The sequence below is a fragment of the Delphinapterus leucas genome, chromosome X (assembly GCF_059928025.1).
Source record: "Delphinapterus leucas isolate spDelLeu-1000000601 "Yukka" chromosome X, BTC_Dleu_Yukka2, whole genome shotgun sequence".
Classification (NCBI taxonomy): Eukaryota; Metazoa; Chordata; class Mammalia; order Artiodactyla; family Monodontidae; genus Delphinapterus; species Delphinapterus leucas.
The window spans coordinates 22,706,074-22,726,878 of record NC_143150.1 but is presented as its reverse complement, the minus strand read 5'-3'; positions in this window follow the sequence as shown (position 1 = coordinate 22,726,878).

The following is a 20,805-nucleotide window of genomic DNA, read 5'->3' as shown; positions in this document are numbered from 1 at the left end:
GTTACCCTGCCGCATGTGGGATCTTCCCAGACCAGGGCTCGAACCCGCGTCCCCTGCACTGGCAGGTGGATTCCCAACCACTGCACCACCAGGGAAGCCCCTATCCCCATTTTCAATATGAGTAAATGAAGAATCAGAAAAGTTAAGTCACCTGCCTGCAGGCATACATTTAAGAGGTAATAGAGATAGGATTCTAGATATGTCAGAGTCAAGGACACCTTCTCCTCCTATTACATCCTGTTTTCTGTTGGATCAATGGTACTTAGAACTGTATGATAACTTTTTAAAGTAATGAACTCACCGCTGCTGAACGTGTTAAGGTCAAATGTCTGTAGCTGACATAGATACCCTAGAAGGGGCTCTTGGAATGGATGGGGGTTATATTGGGGTAAAGCATTTAAATGTATGCTCTGGAAAACCATAAGAATTCTATGAATCCTCATGGAGGCTGCCATGCTCTAAGCTAAGTGAGAGAAGGACTCTGAAATGTCCATACCCTCCCTTCTCTCAATCAGAGCCATTACACTTTCATCTGAAGCCTAGCATTACTGAGTAATGACTATACACTAGGCACTGTTTTTAAAACTTTACATGTATTAATCCCTTTAATCTTTACAACTACACTTTAAGATAGGTACCATTATTTTCCCCATTTTACAGATGGTAAAAAAAAAAACCCATAAAAACAAACAAACTAAAAACTGAAGTCATGGAGAAGTGAAGGTACTTAACAAGTTGAGTATGTGGTAGAGCTAGGATTTGAGCCCAGGCTGTCTGGTATGAGAGTCTTCACTCCTTACAAAATATGCCAATCAGTCTCCCAATTTCATTATAAATATTATATTTCCTTGAAAGAATTTATATGAACAAAAAGTGATATAAATTAAAAATCTGTTGAAAATTACTATAATTACATCCTCTGGAGTTTTCCTTAGAATTCTAAAAGTCTGTGATTTCAAATTTCATTGGTTCAATAACACTCCTCTAGGATGGGCTAGGAACACCCTACGACTTTTTGTACCCAGCTAAGACCTTGGCCACAATCTTTGACTGCAGACTTGAATGGTGCCCTTGGCTTTGCTAAGCCATGACTTTCTGGGTTTGACCCTGGTTTTACCTGCACACTTGCAAGTTACCACAGCCTGACTTGGTCTCCTGGTTCCAGAATTTACTCCCTGGCAGTTGTCTTCTTTACCTAAGTTCTGAGCCATTTGAGGAAAGAAGGCCAACCACTGAAAACCAAAGACATCTTTGTAACTAAAAAGTTTAACTGGGAAGATATAACTTCGGGTGAAAGCCAAAATGAGCTTGAAAAATCTTTCCCCTGCTCCAGTCTAAAACTTCTAACAATCTACTTGAGGGGACATTTGAGTTTATTATATACATAATTGTATGTATAGGTTGCTGCCTCCTACTGGTCTTGGAGAAGAACACATCTCCCACCCTCAAAATTTTGTGATGTTCATCAGCTCATTATTCTGTTGCAAAGTGGAATATAACATAAAAAAAAGGACCGGGCTTCCCTGGTGGCGCAGTGGTTTAGAGTCCGCCTGCCGATGCAGGGGACACGGGTTCGTGCCCCGGTCCGGGAGGATCCCCCATGCCGCGGAGCAGCTGGGCCCGTGAGCCATGGCCGCTGAGCCTGCGCGTCCGGAGCCTGTGCTCCGCAACAGGAGAGGCCACAACAGTGAGAGGCCCGCGTACCACAAAAAAAAAAGGACAAACAGGTTTTTTACAGCATACTGTGGCACCTTCAGTGCCTCAATTTTGCTAGAACATGAATTACCCAACCTCGGGAGTCCACTGAAGCAACAAAGCACCTAAAATTATATTTCCTCGCTCAGAGAGCCATGTAAGTGACTGACATAAAAAAAAAAAGCAAGAGTAAGTAAAATTTGATTAGCATTGCTTCTTCTGTCCAGAGGCTATAGAGATTTGGGGAAATGCAGGTAACTAAGTATGCCTAATACTTAAATTATTAACTATATTATCAAAGCTGATGTTTCAATTTACACTAAGCGTCACCCGTTAGACTCATTTGTTTGTACCTGTAGATTTATGAAAAGGTATGCATCTTAAGGACAGAGAATATGCCATGTCTTTCAAACTCGAGATACTAGGACAACTTCTAGTCACACATAAGTAATGAGATCTTAAAAAGAATGAATAAAAAACATTGCTAACAGTGGTAGCATTTGTTATAATGTTCCAACCAATGAACTACTCAGTGACAGACTAGTCATTTCCTCTCAACCATATTGAAACAAACAATAATTTATTTCAAACTGGTTAAGTTCAGTCTTGCAGTCATATCCTCTATGTCCTCCCTTCAAATGTTGAACTTATCACTGGTATTACTATGCATACTGATTCTTTAACCTCCTGCAATTTTACACTTATAAAATAAAACAAGAAGATCCAAGAAAGAAAAACACAGACTTGCCAGTTTAAACAAGCAGCCAAATGAAAGACATGCAACTCTGGGGAGCATAGGATAATTACTGCCTAAGATCAGAGATTCTTGATAAATTGACTTTCTGAATGTGCAGCAGCATAAACTGAATGAACATTGCCTTGAAAATTGAAGACTAAAATTGGACTAAAAGTTTTTCCTAGGAGCTTACACCCAGAGAAGATGCAATCATCAAGAAGTAGTAAATAGCTGTCTCTCATACTTTCAGGGACTTCAATAACTTTCCTCCAATAGCTGCAATATCATCAGGGGTATCTTTACTCGTGAATGCAAAGTTTGTTTAAACAGAATATAAAATCATCATTAAAAATGAAACGAAAATGTTGAAACTATACAGTAAACTGAAGAGACAAATTATTATGTAACAAGTGAGAAATTATTATTTGTACTTGACTAAATAGTGTATGGGGGTATACAATTTATCCCAGTAAACTTAGATTTTTCAAGAAACACAGTATAATATTCAGAAAAAAGTTTACTTATGTTAATGTAAGAAAAATTATTTTTTTAATTTATTTATTTTTGGCTGTCTTGGGTCTTTGTTGCTGTGTGCGGGCTTTCTCTAGTTGCGGCAGGCGGGGGCTACTCTTTGCGGTGGCTTCTCTTGTTGCGGAGCATGGGATCTAGGCACACGGGCTCAGTTGTTGTGGCTCGTGGGCTCTAGAGTGCAGTATCAGTAGTTGTGGCACATGGGCTTAGTTGCTCTGTGGAATGTGGGATCTTCCCAGACCAGGGCTCGAACCCGTGTCCCCTGCATTGGCAGGAGGATTCTTAACTGCTGCACCACCAGGGAAGCCCGAGAAAGATTTTAAACACATGAAGAGTTTCTTCTATCAGATTTTAGAAAATCTCAAGGCAAAAATAGCTTTTAAAAATCAAGTCCAAGGGGCAATTAAACAAGATAGATCAAGAGCATCAAATGTATTCATACTCTTAACCAAGTTGTACAGAAAACCCTTCCTATGAATTAATGCTAATCATATAAATTTGTAAACAATGGTTTATGTAAAATACTGTTCAAAGACATGGAGGACACAATTCCTAGAGGAATAGGAAAGATTTTGTGTATATTTGAAGTTTTACATTAAGTTTATAAGGAAGCGACTTCCCTGGTGGCCCAGTGGTTAAGAATCCGCCTTCAATGCAGGGGATGTGGGTTCGATCCCTAGTCAGGGAACTAAGATACCACATGCCGCAGGGCAACTAAGCCCACATGCCTCAACTACTGAGCTTGCGCACTCTACAGCCCACGTGCCACAACTACAGAGCCCATGCGCCGCAACTACTGAGCCCATGTGCCACAACTAGAGAAGCCTGTGTGCCGCAACTAGAGAAGCCCGCGCACTGCAATGAAGAGCCCACCCACTGCAACGAGAGATCCCACATGCTGCAATTAAGATCCTGTGTGCCATAACTAAGACCCGATGCAGACAAATAAATAAATAAATAAATAAATAGTTTTAAAAAGTTTATAAGGAAAATAACCAGTAAAATCTGAGTCACAGTGGTTTAGGTGAACCCATTAGTACCCATGGGCTATTGAGGCCTAGGAAACCTTGGAACTGGAAAGAGAATACTGTGAAAACTTAAATTCCCATATTTTAGAAGGATATTTAAGGATATGGGAAAGTTTTCATAATATATTTTTATGCAACAAGGTAAGTATCAACATGTTAATAATGATCACCTCTGAATAGTAAGAATATATATGTGTGTGTGTGTGTGTGTGTGTGTGTATATATATATACATATATATATATGTATCTCCAGCATTTCAGTACTCAAAATTAACCGAAGGCTTGCAGGAATCTGGGGAGTTTTTAATCAAGAAAAATGACTGAATAGCAGCTAGAATAGCAAGATTTGTACTGTTTTAAATTGCCTTATTTCTATAACCCCCTCCCAATCTCACGGTAGCACTGAAAGCAGGCACAATCATGGTGAAAAGCAACAGTCTGGTAACAACCAGAGGAACTTGAAAGGCTAGATTCTCCTTCAAAGATAAATTCTGCTGATTCACTTTGTTATAAAGCAGAAACTAACACACCACTGTAAAGCAATTATACTCCAATAAAGATGTTAAAAAAAAAAGGGAGGTAGAAAAAAAAAGATAAATTCCCAGATAATTGTCATTATTTGATTTGGAGGGTGGTTCCCTAGAAGACACCACTCACAAGTCAGCCTTTATTTGACCAGATTTGGAGCTTGCCCAGTGTGAACAGCTTTTTTCCTGGGGGAGTTTAATAGAGTAAATCGTCAGAGGCAATTCTTGAATATCTCAGCTGTCTGAGGTAGTAAATAAGAGATGGAGCAAACACTAGGCTAATCCAAAACTTAAAAGGAATGAGATGTGCACAGGGGTTTTTTAACACTCATACATATTCCTGGGCACCTAGAAAGCTGCACACATGCCTAGGGCTGTGCATATGTGTAAGGCTGTGTACATTTCCAAGAAAGACTTAAGAAGGTTGTAAGCTTTCACTTCTGACCTTGAGACTCTCTGCAATCAGGAAGTGAAGGCTAAGGCAGAGTTATAAACTACCTGGCTAACAGTTAAGAGTATGTTCCAACATACACAGAGATGCTTGGCAAAGACTGGGAGCCTTCCTGATTCAGGGCTTTTAGGGAAATCTCAGTCCAGTTATCAGCTGACCACTAAGCAAACTGTGTAGAGACTTCAGTGGCCACAGACAACAAACAATAAATACTTTACAGCATTAGTTTAGAGAAGACTCTAAATGAAAATATTCCTCAAAGTAATATGAGGATCAATTCAGGTTTCCCTCTTCACAATATATCTTTCTTGAATCATGAAAGAAATCAGTTTAACTTCTTGATGTCTATATGAAGTAGGGGTGCTAGGGTTGAAAGAAGAATGTATAATTTCTTCCCCCAAGCACTGATCCCAGTGGCTAAATTGTGCATGAATAGAAATGATAGCTAATTCTCCCAGCAACACACACCCAGAACAATTTGCACTCGATATATCATCCTGTACACATTTGCATAAATTATCTTTATTCACAGCATAACAATTATAAGCACACATAGTTTATAATGAAAAAAACATGTATATAGTATTACTATAAATTTATCTGTGATATGTAATTTCATTTGAGATATCTAAAATAAAATATTGGCAAATGCCATTCACTCTTTTTTATTTTTGGCTGCGTTGGGTCTTTGTTGCTGTGCATGGGCTTTCTCTAGTTGCAGCACGTGGGCTTCTCATTGCGGTGGCTTCTCTTGCTGTAGAGCATGGGCTCTAGGCATGCGGGCTTCACTATTTGCAGCATGTGGGCTCAGCAGTTGCGGCACGCGGGCTCAGTAGTTGTGGTGCATGGGCTTAGTTGCTCTGTGGCATGTGGGATCTTCCTGGACCAGGGATCGAACCCGTTTCTGCTGCATTGGCAGGCAGATCCTTAACCACTGTGCCACCAGGGAAGTCCCACTGTTTTTTAAGTGTTAGTTTTTCCACCCATTTCTAAGATTCTATTTAAAAGGACCATGGCTTGAACTTCATTTTTAATTTTGCTTCTCCCATAGCACTTAGTACATTACTAATGTATAACATTAAATAAAAATCAGTTGGTAATTAATTATATAATCTTACTCAAAGATCAGAATTACAATCACAGTAGAATAAGTCAAGACAGGTTTATTTTATGGATATAACAGATAATCTTATAGATATCCAAGGACTGAACCCAAGACACTATTGGGCCAGGTGGGACAGAACCTAGAAAGTCAGAAGCTGAAACTACTTTTCCTATCTCTCGTGGGTCATAAGTTCTCCAGTCTCTATCTGTGTATATACTTAATTCTCCTATTCTTCTTTGCAGGTTTACTTTTTCTCTGTATTCATGGATCTTTGATCCTCTATACTTCCAGTCTCAATTTGGCTTAGACTTGTTCTGGAGTTAACTCTGGCCAAAATTTCACATGGTCATTTCCTTTAAGAACCCTTTGCTTAACTGTCCTATTCTCTCAGTGCCTTAACTCCAATGCCAAGGGAAAGTACTCATTATCTGATAGGTCCACTTTGGGCCAGGTGTCTATCTCTAATTCAACCAACTAATGGTCATTTAAAGGTAGATCAAGTACTTGCAGAAAGGTTTTGTTTAATATATTAATAGATTTGTTATATCTAAAATATTATATACACACAAATCCTGGCGAAGTCAGGTAAATGTCACAGAATCATTGCATTTTAGCATCAAAAGTTATCTTCCTAATTTTTTAAATTAGAAAAACAAGGACTAGTGATGTTATATGACTTGCTGAAGTTTATGTAATTGTCAATGGGCAAAGCTATGACTAGAACCCAGGTTACCTGACTCTTGATCAAGTATTTTTTTTAATGTAGCTCACTGTAGCAAAATAAACTTGAATGGCTGTCTGAATTAATAAAATATTTTGAGAGAAAGGCAGCACCATTATTTCAAATAAACACAATAATATTAATATAAGCCTATATGAGTACCATATAGCCAGTTCCTAGGGAACCCACTTCAATGTACAGATAAAAATTTTATCATGAAAAGTACACCAAATTTTGATTGCAAATAAGTACTTCAAATTTTTTTAGAGAAACATTTTAGTAAGCAGTACAAATAGTTCCTTTCTAATCTTTTTTACTATATTCATTTGCCTAGAAAACACTTATTTCCCCAAATACAAAGAGAAGGTAACACAATCTCTGTATAAAGGGCTGCAAATGCTAGGATCCAAGTTAATGAATTTTAACTGTTTATCTGATAAGATATTGTGGCACAATGCGGTTCTAAAAATGTGAAAAGCAAACGGATTGATATGCTGCAAACACAGGCTGTTAGCTGTGTAGAAGCAATAAAATAATAATGTACCAGGGAGCAACATGCAGTTAAAGTAAGCATAAAACAGATGTGCAATAAGTAGGCATCAATGGCATTAAGACTATAATATTGATATATTTACATTTCCAATAAATTATGCCCACGAATACCCAGTTGTTTTGCATGTGACCAGCATGCTTTGCAAATAGAAAATAGGACTTTCTTTTGTTTTGGTATCTTCTTTCCTTCTGCAGCGATCATGCTAATAGTGTCAGGAATCTTCCTAATAACATAGCTTGACTGTAAAGTTTATTTCCAGACAATTGACTATTTTATTCATACCAAGATTCTGACCTGTGACCTAACAATATAACCACAATGAAATGACAAGGAATTTCTCATAAAGCCTATTGGCGTTTCCCTTGCTTCATCATTGGAAGCAATGTTTGAGGAATAGAACTCAAAGTCAGCTTAATGAGGAGCCTATAGGAGTCTTTTTCTTCTATAATCAATCATCTCACACCACAGTAGGTCAAGTAGCTCTTTTGTCATCAAGAATAAAATGACAGAAAACAAGATGCTCCCCCATCCACCACCCCATGGCACCATAATATGACCCCATCTTGAATTTATTAACATTATGAAAATATTGTTTATGAATGAGGATTATTGTGTATGAAAATTATAAAATGGGATATTCTTGAAGTAAGGACATAGGCATTTGTTAACAACTAACATGAGAAGAAAGGACGTTAGATTTATCAATGTTATGAAGCTGAAACATAAGTTGGAGGGTGGTTGGAGATAGTACCCAGAGGAAAGTTATTTGAACTGTAAAATAGAGCTAGCATCTATAAAGGCTGGAGACCCAGAGATCACAGGACGTGGATAGGGAATATAGGATCCTCCTTTATATTACAGATTCCCAACTGAGAGAAAGAGTGGAAGTATCAATAACCTATTTCATTGCTTTATACATAATAATGCCTTTGAACAAGCTATTCCAAAATGAGAGAGTTCCATGGACTACCATTCTACAAGAATTATGCCTAGTTTTTACTTTTCTGCCAATAGTGCCAAGAGTTGTCCAGAAATGTTCTGCACAGGACATCACCAGTGCCAAGCAAGCCAGCAGCAATAACTAATTTATCTCTCTCTGGACCTCCCCATCTCTATTTTTACTCTCCTTCATGGTTCTTTTGTTTTGTTTTGTTTTGTTTTTGACATGGACCTAGGGCAGGGGAACAAAAAAGCCACTTGGAGATTAGAGAAATTCAACTCAAAGTCCGTGACTACTCTTTAACCTTGGTTTTGTTCCTTACTACTCTCAGAGTAAAATAATCTATCCCAGGCTACTTAAGAAATCTTAATATTCTGATATTCTACTCCAAAGCAATAAATTTAGAGACTGTTACAGATTCTTTGATAGTAGAATAGAAACAACATAGTACTTAGAGCTGAAAGTTCACAGTCTAATATGGGGATAAAAATTGAACAATATTTGAAAAGCCTAAGGAATACTAACAAATGCAAACAAATACAGCTGAAAGGAAATACAAATAGAAGGGCTTGAGAGTCCAGAATACAAAGAATGGAAGATGGTGGCAGTGGGGAATAAAGAGTAGAGCAGCAAGAGTTCAGTGTTCATCAGGTGATATTCAAGGGAGGAGTTGAGTCCAGATCTGGACTTGCAAGGGAGAGTTTGTCATTATTCAGAGACAGAGATGAGCAAACCTGGAGGATTTAATTTGTTTTACTTTTTACTTTTGATTGAATTAACCAGGTTATTCAGGATATATAAGCTTTTTGCTAAAATTCTCTGGCCACCTGCCTCTCTTCAGTTTTTCTCTGAAGCCTTGGTCTGGGTATATTACAATTAACTGAGTCTAACAATCCCTGCGTCCCTTTCTTATTGATGAGAGCTGTTTTTCAATCTGACCCCTAAAGAATTCCAGAAGGATGGAGTCAAATGAGAGTGCCATCTTCTTCTTGATGCCATTTTCCTGTACTTGACTTACAGTAATGGCCCTGCAGTAGGTCAATGAACAGTACAATTCTCACTCCTTGGGCTTTTCTTCGTTTAGCCCTCCCTCCAATCCTCACCCACCCCCTTCCTTGACATACACACTTTTCTCCTAGAAACCAAGGCAGATCACTGATTTCTAACTCTTTAAAATAAATATTCTCTTCCTGTTTTAAATCAGAGAGAGAGAGAGAAAGAGAAAAGAGAGAGGGAACAAAGCACTAAAAAATCTGTGATATTTAGCACATTCCTGGACAAAGAAAAAAACAAAAAACCCTCTATCTAATCCTTACGTTCAGCTTTCTCAAAGGCTTTAATTAAGGATACGAAAGGCAAGGCAGAATTTTTTTTCTTACTTCCTGTAAGAACCTGAGCTTTGATCTTCCACTGACAGGCCAGCCCTGAAGGCATTAACTCGACAAATGTCAGAAAAGAGACTAGGGTCAGAAATAAAACACCTACTGGGACTCATCTCTCCTTTCTGTGTAAGCTTTTTGCTTCACAGAGTTATTACTCAGCTCAGCTACAGAGAAAGTTTTTGTTGCAAACTGACCTAAGCCAATTTGATCATGCACAGCTCTTAGGTTCTTTTTTGTAGATAAGGGCTGTCACTACAGAAGTTTGAGATGAGTGAGGTTTAGCTACTTTCCCCAAGCCTCACTTCCAAGTTATAATGAAAGCAAATATAAGACCAAATTCTGCCACACATACATTAATCAAAAGCTCCTTAGCAAGCAGGCAGAAACTGTTTATAAATCTGTTCTGTAAGCTCTATAAAGACTTAGCTCTCTGTCATTTTAGGTGTTCCTACCACTACGTTGCATGAAAGAGAACTCAAGGCAGGTACAACACTATTCTAGAGGCATAATTTTTTGTCTATAGTCGATATCAGGCAGCTAAAAATCCTCTAGAACCTAGACAGTGGCTGCCCAAACTGTTTCAGACCAACTTTACACTAATGCCTCACTGGATTCTAAAACGCTTTCATCGAATATAGAGAGAAACTCTAAAATACTTAAGCCAATACTCATAAGTGTATCTTGAATAACTTTCATTTCTCCAGCAAGAGCCCATTTCTAACAATCCATCATATTAATTAACAAGTAATGAATTTCACCAACAAAAGCCTACTTCGGACTTTCTGGATGATAATTAGCAAAAGCCTCAGGTGTTGATAGAAGTAGAATAACAGAAGCACGTGGAAAAATCTGGCTCTGGAATCTAGACTTTCTGAGAGAAGCTAGTTGACAACCTATGGAATGTGGATTAGCCCTGTCCTAATCTGATCATTGTGGAGTTTTAATTTGAACAACCAGCTGCCCCTCCAAATTGATGTTTAAGCTGAGTAATATATACGTAACATCTATCTATGTTGAGGTATTTTAATACATACTATCTACGTTGAGGTATTTTAATATGAGTTATAAAAATCATGGCATTTAGCTGTCACAGGAATAGCAGACTAGGTTAAAAAGTGGCATGTTACCCCTTTGATAAAGGAAAAGAAATTCTTGATTGCTTAGAGGATGATCTGAGGATTCAACATGAGTGGGGTTTGGGCTAGTGAACCTTGGAATCCGTTCAACCCTACAATTCAAGTGTAAAACCACTGCCCTGTAACTGCATTTAGAATTATGTTGTCAGAAAACTTTCAGTGTCTCTGAAGGGATATGCTCACAAATATTTTCTCAGAGATAGCCCTCCAGCTCCACTTTCAGTAGGGTGACTTTGAGTTTTCATTCTAGTGGCAGGCACAGGTATGCATTCATTGTGCAAAAGATTTTGGGTTCTGACTGTTGTTGCTGTTTTGTCATCTTCAGCATTTGAGAGGTCTCCATGTTATCAGTGAGTTTAGAACTACAAATTCAGCCACAATTTGTTTTACTAACAATGCCCAGGATTTCGCTGGTGGCGCAGTGGTTAAGAATCCGCCTGCCAACGCAGGGGACAAGGGTTTGATCCCTGGTCAGGGAACTAAGATCCTACATGCCACAGAGTAACTAAGCCCGTGTGCCACAACTACTGAGCCTGTGTTCTAGAGCCCGCAAGCCACAACGACTGAGCCTACGCGCTGCAACTACTGAACGCACGCGCCACAACCACTAAAGCCCATGCACCTAGAGCCTGTGCTCCACGACAAGAGAAGCCACCGCAATGAGAAGTCCATGCACCGCAACGAAGAGTAGCCCCCGCTCACTGCAATTAGAGAAAGCCCGCACGCAGCAACAAACACCCAATGCAGCCAAAAAAAAAAAAAATTAAAACAAACAAACAAAAAACAATGCCCAAAAGCCACTGGAGACACCATATGCCTCTTCCTCATTCACCCTGCAGGTCAGTGGTAAGTGTAGTCCTTATTGTGTTCACAGAACATTATTTACAGTGTTTCTTTCAGGGTCTAGTACATACATTATAGTGACAGCACAACTCCTTACCAGGTTCCTCCCTTTGTTGTCCCTTTCCCCCCTGACCACTACCACCATCACCAACAGAACACACTTATGTGATTTGATTTGGTACCGCACTGCAGTTAAGGCTCAAAAACCTAATCAAGGTTTCTTAGCTGAAGTTTATGGCAGACAACTTCACCTTTAAGCTAGTAATAGTAATACGCCACAAAAGTGGAAGTGTGTGATGCGACTAAACAAGTGCTTTATTGTCGGCCCTCCCTCTTTTCCATCTATCTAACCCAGAGAATCACAGACAGATAGAGAGACCCCTATGATTATTTGATCAACTCTCTACTGGCTCACTTACCGTGGGTGATAAAAGGTGTCATCTACAGAGAGCAGATGTCCAAGCAGCTCTCGAGATATGGAGGCAAGTAGAACACCACAGCAAAAGCCGTCCTTGAAGCTATTCCATCTAAGTGGTTTCCTGGAAATTTGCATCTACTCAATTAGTTACACACATAGGCAGGATCTGGACTATTTCCCAGCTGTCACACTCTCTGTCCAGGGAAAGGCCCTTACTTCCCTATTTGACCCTGGAGATAACCTACCCAGCTTCTCGATATTCTGAGTCCCTGCCTTGGCATATGTTTCTTAGTATCTCTGATAAATTCCCTTAGGAACTGTCTCAGTCCTTAATACAAATGTAGCATTTTTTTGCTAACATCTTTTATTAGCAAATTAGTTATCTATATATGATTTTATATATATATATATATACATATATATTACATATATATAATAGAAATAACTTTCTAATTTCTAATCATACAGCAATACATACCTAATAAGAGTATTTTTACATCATTCTTAAATGAAGGTGGAGTCTTTTTTTTTTTTTTTTTTTTTTTTTGCGGTATGCAGGCCTCTCACTGTTGTGTGGCCTCTCCCGTTGCCGAGCATAGGCTCCGGACGCGCAGGCTCCGCGGCCATGGCTTACAGGCCTAGCCTCTCCGTGGCATGTGGGATCTTCCAGGACCGGGGCACGTACCCGTGTCCCCGGCATCGGCAGGCAGACTCTCAACCACTGCGCCACCAGGGAAGCCCAAGGTAGAGTCTTTTTAATGTTAAACGTGATAAAGAATGACGTCTTCAATGAATAAGGTTGTCCCTCAAATCTCTTTCTAATTAATAAAGTATGTCCCAGAGTCTGTAATTATTTTAAAAGTCTTTAAAATAATTACTGACTCTGGGACATACTTTATTCTTAGGGAAGAAAATAAAATTTAAGATACTTTCGTTTGCCCTACTGTTAGGGCAAGTTAACACTCACTGTTCTATTCACCTCAGGTATTTTTCACTTATGTCTTTCCCTATCATTCCTTTCCTCCTATCTTCCCCTGGAATGAGTGTCAGACTGCCAGTTCTTCATTTTAATTATGATCTTATGAGAAAAATGGTAGCAGAAAACTGGGGCTACAGTAATTCCTCGGAAAATTCCCCAAAATTCAGGACTTGTTTTGCTTTTGAGGCATATTTTGAAAGGAATGAAAATTCTAAATCAGTAACTCCTTTTATAATCACTTGTAACCCTCATTAAAAAAAAAACTGTCATGTAGGATTTATTATCTCCATTATATACATGGGTAGACTAAGGACTCAAAGAGGTTATATAATATAGGTCTGTCTCATTTCAAAACCAGTTGTGTTCTTTCTGCTATACTGCTTCTAACCCCCTTTCATAGCACTCCGTGTTCCCCTTTTTTCATAAGACAAGCTGCCAGGAGCTCAGCCTACTGCCTCTGAGCTCCCATAGCAATGCCTTACGCACCTTCTACAAGAGAAGTCACCACTCTCTATTTCATTATGTTTTTCTTACCTCACAATGTCCGCAATTATACTGTGAACTCCTCAAGACCAGCAACCATGAGTCATCTCTTTGTATCTAGATTTCACATAGTTGCCAGCACATACCATGATGTACTTAATAAATGCTTTTTCGAATTAATGAATAAGTACTGGGGAAATTCAAGAGAAAGAAATTCTTAGAGAACTAGAAATCAATTTACTTAGCCATTAATGGCTGCATAACTCAACAATTTTTATTTAAATAAATGTGGACTTCCAAATATAGTTGGCCAAAGGTAATGTCCAACAGAAAAATAAATCATCTTGTCAATGTCTATTTTGTGGGTAAAAGGAGAAAATCATGAAAATAACCACAGTAATCAGTACTATTTAACAGTGTTATGGAAGGAAAGCTCCTTTTCCTTTTCTTGAATTTTATTTTATTTTTTTATACAGCAGGTTCTTATTATTATCTATTTTATACATATTAGTGTACACATGTCAATCCCAATCTCCCAATTCATCCCACCACCACCACCACTACTCCTCCTTTCTCCCCTTGCTATCCATACGTGTGTCCTCTACATCTGTGTCTCTATTTCTGCCTTGCAAACTGGTTCATCTATAACATTTTTCTAGATTCCACACGTATGCGTTATTATACGATATTTGTTTTTCTCTTTCTGACTGACTTCACTCTGTATGACAGACTCTAGGTCATTTGTAGAAATACGGAAGGAAAGCTCTTAAGAAGACTTTCTCCTGAACTTCTCAGCTTCTTGACTGCTTCATGGAATTGCACCGAGCTAGGTCAGTCTTATATGTAGGTAAATTAGGCAATGTCTAGATGGCATGATCTGAAGAATGTCAGTAAAGACATCCCTGATTAAAAACCTCTCACCATCTCACTTCTCCTAGTACTTGAAATCTGAAATGTTCACAGTAATCATTACCTTGAGTTAAGACTCTGAAAGCCCCAGCTCAAATGCACACGTGCTATGTAGGAAAGTAAACACACAAAGCCTGGTCAGGCATTGACATTTGGACCACCTTTAGTTTCTCAGGAAGCTATCACTCAGTAAATCAGAGGCAAGACCCAGGTGAACGGGGCTCTGATGAATATAGTGGAGTTGGATTGAGGATAAGTGAAGGGAAAGGCAGATTCTACAGTGGTGACATCAGTGTGAACTCTGAGTATCATTAGAGGGGGGTGGGTCAAAGGAGAGAAAGGGAAACAAAAAGAAGAAATAGGGGTTCATCTAACTTGGCAACTTGAACATTTTACCAAGAAGCAGTCTTGTGGCTAAGAACACAACATGTGTTACCCAGTGGAGGATAATTAAGTCTGTATAATGCATGAAGCTTGGTCCTTTTTAACATTTGCAATAAAAGCTTCCTGATGGTTAAGATAGTAGAGAGTATGCAGAAAGCCTGGAAAAAACTGGAACTGCTGTTCTCTTCCTTTTTCAATGTGAACAGACTACTAATTAAGGTGTCCATGCTAATTACAGACTCAATTCTCTGTGAATGTTATTTCTTTAGAGTGACCGTAAGATGTGAAATAAGCTTTGGTATAGAATTTATGTTTAAAATCTCCATGCATCTTCCTAATGTGTCAGCTGACATTTGTTATTACTTGTCTGTTAGACTGGCTTTGAATATCTTATGAAATATTTATGACAGCAAGGGATGTGGGAATCATATGAACAAAGCATACACAAGCAACTAAAGATTAGTGATAATAGCTGACAGGGCAAAATCAGTAATCAGCCTTCATTTTCCATTTGTTCATTTTTAAGTGTGCTTGATTCATGTCTTTCACTCCCCAGTTACACTCTGTTTAATGACATTTGCTTACTGTTCATGGAATGGCAAGTTCAAATAAACTCTGGAGTTTATTAGAAATTTTGTAAATTAACTATCTTGAACCAGAGAAGCCTATGCAATTTGGTCCCAAGAAATAATTTGGTGTTTCCCCTTTGTTGATTGACAGCAGATGTCAAAATCTGGGAGAAATGAATCTCAGGCTGGAAACTGGCACACAGGCCTGACGAGAGGTAAAATGCAATATGGAATATAACTAAGATTCCAGAATCAGGATATGGGCATTCTGCCTTGAAAACACTAAATGTAATGTACACCGCAAGGCACCAGCAGGGCTAAGCACTATTTCAAACCTCCAAAATCACCTTGACAGTGATGTAAGATTACATGCCAGCATGTGGCAAAACTGGGAGTTAACCCTAGTTCCTCAGATGCTAGGATCTGTGCATCTGGGCTTTTTTAAAAAAAATTATTATGCTATGGCTGTTAGGTCATATGATGACTACTTTCACCAAGGTGATGACAGAAGATCCTAGGTAAAAATGGTAAAGCCTTCCTTTGTGCCACTTTTTCATGCCTTAAAGCCTTCTACGATAGCACCTACAATACTTTCTTGGTCTGCTGGCTCTAAGTTTGTGTCATCTGTAAGTAAAAGAAACTGAACTCACTTGCTTAAAAAAACAGGGGCTTTTTTTCCCCATAAAACAAAAGGTCTGGGGGTATGCTGTTACAAGTACAAGTGACTGACACTAGTTCAACAGTTCGGTGATGTCAAGGACACTGTTCCTGAAATTTTATTGGTGTTTCTCTCAGGACCACAAGATGGTTGCTTTATTGATCAAGGTTCTCTAGAGGCAAACCCACTTCCCGGTTCTCCAGACAATCCAGAGTCATAATAAGGGCATGGGGAACTAAAAGCAGTTGGAGAAAACTGTTATACAGGGCAATTCAAGGGTCCTGGAGCCAAACCTCATCTTTCTGCAATTTTACAAAGATTCAGGTTTGCTACTAAAGTACTGATGGAATTAGAAATCTAAAGCTACTGTAAGTACCTTGACTTGCCTTTCAGGGGTACATTAAAAAGTAGAGTCTAGAAAAGATTTCATGTTGCCCTGGAGAGGCATTAGAAAGGTGGAAGAAGCAGGGCTATTTACTTGCTGAATTTTGAGTGATAAAAATCACATACTTTTTTTTAATTTTTATGATAAGAACACTTAACAGAAAATCTACCCTCTTAGCAAATTGTTTACATACAGTATTATTACCTGTAGGCTCTCTGCTGTACAGGAGAGCGCTAGGACATATTCATCTTGTACAACTGAAACTTTGTGCCCTTTCACTAATACCTCCTTGTTTTCCCCTCCCCCAACCCCTCCCATGCTACTCATGCTTCCATGAGTTTGACTATTTTTTTTAACATCTTTATTGGAGTATAATTGCTGTACAATGGTGTGTTAGTTTCTGCTGTATAAGAAAGTGAATCAGCCATACATACACATATATCCCCATATGTCCTCCCTCTTGCGTCTCCCTCCCACCCTCCCTATACCACCCCTTTAGGTAGACACAAAGCACCCAGCTGATCTCCCTGTGCTATGCGGCTGCTTCCCACTCACTATCTATTTTACATTTGGTAGTGTATGTATGTCCATGCCACTCTCTCACTTCGTCCCAGCTTACCCTTCCCCCTCCCCGTGTCCTGAAGTCCATGCTCTACGTCTGCGTCTTTATTCCTGTCCTGCCCCTAGGTTCTTCAGAACCATTTTTTTTTTAGATTCCATATATATGTGTTAGCATACGGTATTTGTTTCACTCTTTCTGACTTACTTCACTCTGCATGACAGACTGTAGGTCCATCCACCTCACTACAAATAACTCAATTTCGTTTCTTTTTATGGCTGAGTAATATTCCATTGATATATGTGCCACATCTTCTATATCCATTCATCTGTCAATGGACACTTAGGTTGCTTCCATAAATCACATACTTTTGACAGACAAATGGCCAAAAGCTTCTCTCAAATCTCAACAGCAACTCTCACTGATTCTGAGAAAGTGTACTTTCTGCCTTTAAATACACAGGTAAGGCAAGAAAGCTGAATTTCACAAATTTCCACTAGGCTCGTTTAGAAATAAGGACTTGTCAAATGTACTTTACAGCATCGGGTTTGGTATTAACTAAAAAACAGTTAAACAGCAGAGAGCAGCAGGTGAATGTAGGAATGGGATCTTAAAAATTAACATCCACATCCACACACACAAACACACACACATGCACACACACACACACACAATCATATTCAGGAGATGCCTTGTCACCAGTGGATTATAGAGTCATACAGTGCAAGTATACACAGGATGATTTCTAGATTTAATAATTAAGATCTAGCAAAACAGGGAACTTCATTAATCAGAACTGCTAATATACCCTGTCTTTATGTTGAGGAAAACAAATAAGATAGAATGATTGGAATCAAACCAATCATTGACACCTTCTATATGTTTTTGTATATTAACAGGATATACTGAGTATGCTGCTAGGTGCTGAGGATTCAGACATGAAAGACAGGGTCTGCCTTCAGGCAGCTCACAGCCTAGTGGACTGGGGATCTCCCTCTTTTCATTTCCTTCATCAACGCTGACAAATGTGTCTGTAGCCCCTAGATGCTTCTTATCATTGAAATAGGTTTGAAAGTATAGGACATAGTCTGATATTCTTGTCATTATTTTTTACAAGGCACTTATTGTCCCCAGAATTGTCAGCTAGCTCAAACTTCTACACCTGAGTATAACTTTTATTGTTTAAAACAACAGAGCTCTTGATTGAAGAAAGCCATAGCTTTGGTTATTTTTATCTATGACAGAGCAAGTTATCCCCTAGTTAAAAAATTTTTTAATTCTGTAATGGCCTGTATGGGAAAAGAATCTAAAAAGAGTGGATATATGTATATGTATAACTGATTCACTTTGGTGTATACCTGAAACTAACAGAACATTGAAAATCAACTATACTGCAATAAAAATGTTTTAAAAATTTTAGAGACCTTATCTAATTGTCCCCCATTATTTACAAAATAAAGTCCAATCTCCTTAGTATGTCATTAAACACCTTCCACAGTGTTTTTTTGCGGTACGAGGGCCTCTCACTGTTGTGGCCTCTCCCGTTGCGGAGACGCGCAGGCTCAGCGGCCATGGCTCACGGGCCCAGCCACTCCGCGGCATGTGGGATCTTCCTGGACCGGGGCACGAACCCGTGTCCCCTGCATCAGCAGGCAGACTCTCAACCACTGCGCCACCAGGGAAGCCCTCCACAATGTATTTTTACTCTTACTTTACTAATTATTCTCTCAAGGACCTTATGCTCCAACCAAACTGAATAAATGCAAAACCCTGTGATAATATGCCCTGTAATAAAGCAAGCGTGGGTCTAACTTGATTGACCACTGGTTCCCATCTTCTGTGAAAGCCCAGTTGCAAATGCAGTGAGGTTAAAGTTTTTACCTTGGGCCAGGGAGCTAAGTGGCAAGATGTGAAAGAGACCATGAGCCTGGTTGGAGAATAAGTAATCAATCCAATTTGGGGAAGCAGAGACACTCAGGTCATTTTCCACGTCACTAGCTTTATCCAATCTCCCTGGATCTGTCCAGTGAAATGTGTGCCAAGTATTGGGATATTCTTATCATGACTACTCCTGTCCTGGAAGAACTTTGACTGTCACCAGTCAGGTGTTGCCAAACTGTAGCCAGGACCTAGACAAATCTGAATAGTTCAACTGGGTCCCTGGCAGGTTAGCTGAATAGGCCAGTCCTGGTCCTTCTATTAATCTGTCAAAAATGTAACCCCAGAATTTATAAAATTAAGGTTTTTTGGGACACCACTCATTGTGCATTACAAATTTTACTGTAATTTCCTTTCCATGAACAAACGCACCCAGAATTTTCTCACATCACTGCCTTTACTCAGACTATCTCCTACTTATAATGCCCTTGTTAGAATTCTTTCAGGCCAGGCTCAAATGTCTTTCTTTTTTTGGAAAAGGCCAGATATTAAATCTCAGGCTTTGTGGGCCATATGGTCTCTGTCACAACTACTCAACTCTGCTGTCATAGCATGAAAGTTACCACAGACAATCCCTAAATGAATGAGCACGGCTGTGTTCCAATAAAAGCTTATTTACCAAAAGAAAAAAGCAGTGGGCCATATTTGGCCCCCAGTACCACAGTTTGTGCACCCTTAGTCTTAGATGTTTCCTTCCCTAATGCTCTAGCCAGAATTAATATGTCTCCTTTGGAATGCACAGAACTTAACTTAGGCCTTTCTGACAATGTTTATCGCATTCTGCCTTGTAGTTTTGTTTTGTTTTTTCTGTTTTTCCTCCCCTCTGGATTGAAAATTGCTTTATCCATTTTAGGTGCTAAGTAAGCTATTAGTGAATCCAACAAAGAAATAATGAAGAATACTCTCATTTGTAGTTTATAATTTGTAGTATAAATGAAAAACTTCTCTCAACCCAGTGTATTAGTGTTAGAGACAGTGGCTACTCCTAGTTTGTTGAGTTTCTGTTTTATTACTGTTATATAACTACTGATTTTTAGCTGGAAATGTGGCTGCCTGGAATGATGACTATAATTTTCAGTTTCCCTTTAAGTTAGATGTGGCTATGTGACCATGTTCCCGCTACAAGGATACAAAAGCAAATGTCATGCGCAACTTCTAAGAAGTGTCCATAAAGGAAGTGGGCTTATCTTTCTTATCCCATTGAGTTAGACAGCCATCTTGGATCAGGTGTTATAAAACTCACATTAAGGACAGCAGAACAAAAGACAGAATGAGCCCGTCTTTCATAAACATGGAGCTGATATACCAACCCTGGACCTTCAGATTTCTCTACAAAGAAAAGAAGTGAATTCTATTTTATTTAAGCCACTTAACATTTGGAATATCCATAGCTAAACCCAGTCCTTACTGGCATGACTAATAGCTCTCTACTCAGTGAAATCAAAGTTATGGCCTGATTTTGAGTCACTTTCCAGGGTCAGAGGCCTTGCTGGGCTAGTCTCATTGATTGTGCAATTCTTTACAATGACAGGACAGCAAGAACAAGGAACCCTACCACTTTGACACACTTCTTCCTCACTTCAGTTATATCCAGCATTGACATTGCCCTGCTGATGAAAGGCCATGCTGTGCTCTCCTCTCTAGCTTTGCACCAGCACAAAGCTTGGTGTCACTCAATGCAGCCTGGCTCCAATTGAGCCATTGTTGACTTGCTATTTCCTGTTCATCTCTCACTAAACAGTTCCACCGGGTAAGTATAAGGCATCTAGCTGCTATTTTTCTATACTCCTATTCTTTGAGCGCTCCTCCCCCAAGTCAGAAACTATATATATATATATATATATATATATATATATATGTAATATTGAAAAAGAT